The 6,082-nt window shown below is 43.2% G+C and overlaps 1 non-coding gene across 1 annotated transcript; it reads left to right on the top strand.

Annotated features, from left to right (window-relative positions):
• The first annotated feature begins 2,714 nt into the window (after positions 1-2,714).
• LOC127492881 (small nucleolar RNA SNORA3/SNORA45 family) lies at positions 2,715-2,843 on the top strand. Its single transcript, XR_007922710.3, has one exon. It is a non-coding gene; the product is annotated as a small nucleolar RNA SNORA3/SNORA45 family (small nucleolar RNA).
• Positions 2,844-6,082: the final 3,239 nt, after the last annotated feature.

Genomic DNA, 6,082 nt, shown 5'->3' with positions numbered 1-6,082 from the left:
TGCTGTTGCTGCTGCTGCTGCTGTGTGTATGTGTATAGGCTGGGGTAGTGCAAATGAACCACAGCTAACAAGCTAGTCAGCTGTCCCATGGCTCTTCAGGGAGGAGGATTTACTCAGAACAGGCTGTCTTGCCAAATGTGAAAGCCATGATCATAATCATAGGTTACTGACAGAATGGGCACTCACGGATGTGTATGGAAGCTCTCATAGGAGCATTCAACTGATTCAACTGCATGGTTTTATTCTGCAGATATATATGTCAAAACAGTCCATAAATATTATGTCTTTTGGAAACCAATGTCATGATTCATTGACTAAAAAGGTAAAATAGCCCAAAAGATTCTGATATTCAATAGCACAGCCACCAGGGTAAGATATGTCTGGCTAGATTTTGAATGTTTGAAGAGTTTTCAGCCATTTTGGGTTTGATAAAAGAGAAAACTCATTTTTGAAGCAGCCTTACCCTTACTTTCTAAACATGATGTGTATTTGAAAGGAAATTCAATCCATATGTTTTTTATTAATTTTACTTAAATCATCAAAATATTATTTCTTGAGTTGTTTGATGTCTAAGAAGTATTTAAGCCCTTTGAATAATTTTTAAAATATACATTTTTTTTCCTCTCTAAAACAGGAAATCACTTCTTAAAGAGTTTAAATAGGTTTGGACACAAATGAGATTCAGCCTTGAAATCCTGACCCTGTAAGATTAGGGAAGGTTTGAAACTTGCCAAAATAGACTCTCCCATTCCTCCCTGGAAGTCAGTACCTTCTGATATTATATTGTCAGCAGAAATCGTTGGGCACGGTCCAGCAGAGTGAAATGTTTTGTTACAGTTTCCCTCCCAGGCACAGGGTTCAGAACCTCAGTCAACCTTGACTTCCCCCTGTCCTTCTGTGTCAGGTGGAGATCAAGTTCTCCAGCTCTTCCAGTGGTCTCTCCACTGTGATTTACATTGCCTTCGTTTCTCTCAGGCTTTTATTACCTGAAGCCCGGATGGTGGCGTTTACTAGCTAGCTGGCTTCCTCCTTCTAGTCTTGCTGCACCAGTCAAATGTGCACACTGTTGTCTTTTGTTTATTTTTAAAATGCATTGATTTTAAAAGGCAGAAAGAGAGGAGGAGAAAGAAATCTCCCATCTTCTGGTTCACTCCCCAAATGCCTGCAACAGCTGGGGTTAGGTCAGACTGAAGCCACTATTCAGGTGTTCAGTCTGGCTCTCCCATGTGACTTGCAGGGATTCAACTACTTGAATCATCACCTGCTACCTCCCCAGGTATGCATTAGCAGGAATTTGGAATAGAGAGCAGAGCCAAGACTCGAACCCAGGAACTCCAATATGGAATATGGGTTGTGGGTGTCCCAAGTAGTATTTTGACTGTTGTGGCAAACCTCTACACTCTCGTGCCTTTTAATCCCAAGCCAGGAGCCAGGAGCCAGGAGCCAGGAGCTTCTTCTAGGTCTCCCATGTGCGTGCAGGGGCCCAAGCATGCACATGGGCCATCTTCTGCTGCTTTCCCAGGTGCATTCGCGGGACCTGAAGTGGAACAGCTGGGATTCAAACAGTTGCACATTTAGGATGCTGGCACCACAGGTGGAAGCTTTACCCATCATACCACAACATCAGCCCTTAGCGCTGTACTTTGTTTAGGCTTCTACTTAGACCTCCTCAGTCAGGCAGAGGAGGGACAGCACTTTGCATTTTAATTAACAGTCTCTCCAGATGATTTGGATGTGTGCTCAAATTTGAGAACTGCTGTTGTCAAAGAAAGAGGCAAATTTTAGTCTTCTTGCATCCTCCACAATGCCACGGCAAAGATGAAATGCAGAAGTTACTAAAAGTTTAGATACTTTGAGTTTTAAAACAAGTTCTCCATGACATGCATAGGAGAGAGTTGAAACACACTCAAAAGTTTGTTATGAAATTTTAGGAAATCAAATGCTACTCTTTCTTCCTCATTGCCTTGGAGGATTAGTTTGCAAACAAATTGGTAATCCACTTGGAGAGGATTTCTTCGTTTTTTTCTCCTTTTCCTTTCTTCAGGATTTTAGTGTTATTCAACACTGAGTAATCAAATGATAGTGTTCAGTACATTATGTTTCTTGCATTCTTAAAATCTAAATCTATATTGGTTGATGATCTTTTTCCCCCTTGGAGTTGTATGCTTGGTAGCCACATGTCAGCCTGGAGTATAGTTCCTTTTCTTCTACTTCTCATTAAAATCTTTTATTGCAGCTTAGACCTGTCATATAGAGATGAATGTTGTTACGCAATGTAAAAAATGGTATCCAGAAGGAGCTGGCACTGTGACATAGCGGGTAAAGCCATCGCCTGCAGTGCCGACATCCCATATGGGCGCCATTTCTAGTTCCAGCTGCTCCTCTTCTGATCCAGCTCTCTGCTATGGCCTGGGAAGGCAGTAGAAGATGGCCCAAGTCCTTGGGCCCCTGCACCCATGTGGGAGACTGGGAAGAAGCTCTTGGATCCCGCCTTTGGATTGGCGCAGCTCCGGCCATTGCAGCCATCTGGGGGAGTGAACCAGTGGATGGAAGACCTCTTTCTCTCTCTGCCTCTACCTCTCCGTTACTCTGACTTTCAAATAAATAAACAAATCTTTAAAAAAGATGGTATACAGAAAGCTCGACTCTTTGGATATATCTATACACGAATGGAGAGAAAAGTAAATGTAGCTTATTGCTCTTAAAGAAATGTAATCCAGGCTATAGTCACACCTGGATATTGGCTATTGCCTTAGTGTGCTACAGTTCTGGAAGAGTAACTGCTGACCTTATTCACTGGCTGCGGGCCTCGTGGCACAGCCAGTCACCAGGTAGTGACATATTTCAGATAAAAAAAAGAAATGTAAATATTTCAGCCTTCTCTTCCTTCCTCCAATCAAATTTTACACAGCACTGTAGTTTACAGACTTCAGCAATAAGGTGAATTTTAATCCAATCATATTTTTTCTAGTTTTCAAGAAAGCAGGCTGGCGCCGCGGCTCACTAGGCTAATCCTCCACCTGCGGCGCCAGCACACCGGGTCCTAGTCCTGGTCTGGGTGCCAGATTCTGTCCCGGTTGCCCCTCATCCAGGCCAGCTCTCTGCTATGGCCCGGGAGTGCAGTGGAGGGCCCAAGTGCTTGGGCCCTGCACCTGTAAGGGAGACCAGGAGGAAGCACCTAGCTCCTGGCTTTGGATCAGTGCAATGCACTGGCTGCAGTGCACCGGCTGCAGCGGTCGTTGAGGGGTGAATCAATGGCAAAAGGAAGACCTTTGTCTCTGTCTCTCTCTCTCATGGTCCACTCTGCCTGTCAAAAAAAAAAAAAAAAAAAAAAAAAAAGAAAGAAAGAAAGAAAGAAAGCAATATGGTCGAGGATGAACCATGCAAGTTTCTGGCTCTGGCACACTGCCTATTGGGCAAGTCCACAGTGGCCCTGAACCAGTCTGACAACGCCTGGACATAGGAGCCAAGGCACGTGACAGAGGGCTGAAGAGGTCAGTCAATCTGTTTTTTTTTTTGTTGTTCCCTAATATTTATTTTCATTTGTAAGGCAGAGAAATAGAGAGATAGATGTAGAGAGGCCTTCTATCTCTGGGTGCACTTCCTACCTCTCTTCAACAGCCAGAGTTGGGTCAGGCTGAAGCCATGAGCCTAGAACTCCATCTGGGACTCACATATGAGTGCCAGGGACCCAAGTACTTGAATCATCACCTGTTGTCTCCCAGGGTGTTCATTAGTAGGAAGCTGGATTGAAAGTGCACAAGCTGGGACTTGAACTAGGCACTCTGATACAGGTTGTGGGTACCCCACAGGGCTACTTAATCAGTTAGTGTAGTGTTGGAGAAGTATTTTGTGCTTTGAAGTTAGACAAACCTAGGTTTGAATTCCAGATCTCTCACTCTTAGCCATTTGCCTCATTCTTGTTTCTCCTTAGTGAATAAGGCACCTCATATCCGTAATGTAGGGTTGGGTTGTTGAAAGAGGTATTGATAATGTAAGTGAAGTACATGGCCCAAGTTAGATGCTTATGAAATGAAATTATTATTGTCATTCTCTGGTAATTACTGTTTGTAATTCTTTTATTTTTCATCTCAAAGACATAACTCAAATGAAGTCATCCCATTGCTGGCTTTCTTTTAATTTCAGAGAGCTCTACTTCTAATTGTTCTCTTCTAATAGTAACTGTGTTGTTTTGATTCAATGTGTTTTGAACATATTTTTTTCTTTTGCCTGTCCTCTGCTCTTGTTTCTTGAAGCTATACCACTTGTGTTTCTATGAAACAACATCAGTAATATCGTTTATTCAGAAACCAAGTCTGTCTGGACCATTCTTTCATTCAACTCATGTTTATTGTATTCTTACTCTGCTAGGCTCTGAGGATACACAAAACATGTACAGGGACTGATCAGAGAGCTGGATTAGAAACATGTTGTGACTGGAATCATCCCATTGTCCAAATTGTCCCTACAAACTCAGACTAGGGAATTGTTGACACAGGTACAGGCCCACATGGTGAGAGTTTCCAGGACTTAATGGCACTCCCCTCACCTGTATGTAGTAATGGCATTTCCCCTACCTGAGCTGTCTCCACTACAGTCAGTGCTCAGTTGAAACTGTGGCTCATAAATTTTCTGATGAAGGAGAATGTGTGATAGCAGCATTCTCTGCACCATTCTCTGAACACAAAAGCAAAACGTAATCTATCAGATCAGCAAAGCCATGCAGTAAAGAATAGGGAACCAGCAGAGTAAACTCATAAGATAACTTGCTTTGGTTGAAAAAACCACGTAGAGAGGACAAAACAAAGGGAGGCCGGACAAGGTGGAAGGCCTGGGGTCATTAGGGTCTAAGTGGGGGTAGGGAATCTTTTTTCTGCCAAAGGGCATTCGGATATTTATAACATCACTCACCGGCCATACAGAATTATCAACGTAAAAATTAACCTGCTGTAGATTTATTGAATTTCCATTCTTACCTGCAGTTGCCTTAGCAGGGCCAGACCAAATTATTTCTTGGAGCTTATATGGCTCACAGGCCAGACATTCCCTACCCCTGGCCTCTTTGGGAACCTTCAAGACAGCCCCTGTGATAATGGCTTCCTGTTTGTCACACTCAATGTTGAATAAATTTACCCGTGAAACCAACAGGGCATTGTGGAGATGACTCTCAAGGGTGACTCCCAAGGCTAAGTCACAAAGGGCATTGAGACTTCTGCCTTTCTCCCCTATAGCATTCTGGGAGATCTCCCAGAGCACTTGGGAGAAACCATGTTGTGAGGTCATAGGGAGAGCTCTTGTGGTGAAGTGAGGCCTCCTGGCCACAATCAGCGCTAATTAGTCGGGTAAATGAGCTATACTGGAGATGGATTCTCCAGCCTCGGGGAAGTAAGTCTTCAGATGATAGCAATCTCAGCTGACATCTCGCATTCAACCACAAGAGAAATCTTGAGGCAGAACCGCCTTGTCTAAATTCCTGGCCCACAGAAACTGTGCGAGGTAATAAATGCTTATCGTTTTATGCTACCAACTTTTTGGGTAATTTGTTAAACAGCAATAGATAATTCATATTTGGGCCTAGCGTGGGGTGCTAGATTCCTTGAGGAAAAGAGTGAAGTTAAAGAAGGAAATATTGAAAGGGAAGCTCAGGGAGGCCAAAGACTGACATTGTCTTCATACTTTTGCCCCAAACCGGTACTGTTTACACTTTATAAAGGGTATGCTGAGAAAGGGCTGGATGGAGGCAGAAAATGAATTCAATATCCAATTCCCAGAGTTTGTAGAAGAAAAAAAAAAAAAAGCCAAAAAGCTGGATGTTAGTTTGGGACGCACTCCTGAATATGAAGACTTGCAAATTGATCTGTCTTTCAACACTATGTGAAGATCTGAAAATTGTTTTTTCACTGAGCAACCCTTGACTTTAATCAAGCTGTAGGGCCACCGTAGGTCAAAGAAGTCTCTGGAGACTCTTCTGTCCTTCTTTTTCTCCCCACGCAAATCTTTAGTTAAAGCTACCGGGACTATTTCACCTTTAAAAAGTCAGCATGCCAACAAAAGCAGCACGTCCACAGTCCGCAAGAGGTTC

The sequence above is a fragment of the Oryctolagus cuniculus genome, chromosome 14 (genome assembly GCF_051225735.1).
Source record: "Oryctolagus cuniculus isolate XC-2025 breed Fujian yellow rabbit chromosome 14, ASM5122573v1, whole genome shotgun sequence".
NCBI lineage: Eukaryota > Metazoa > Chordata > Mammalia > Lagomorpha > Leporidae > Oryctolagus > Oryctolagus cuniculus.
Note: the sequence above shows the minus strand (reverse complement) of the source record. Positions and strands in the feature narration are given on the sequence as shown.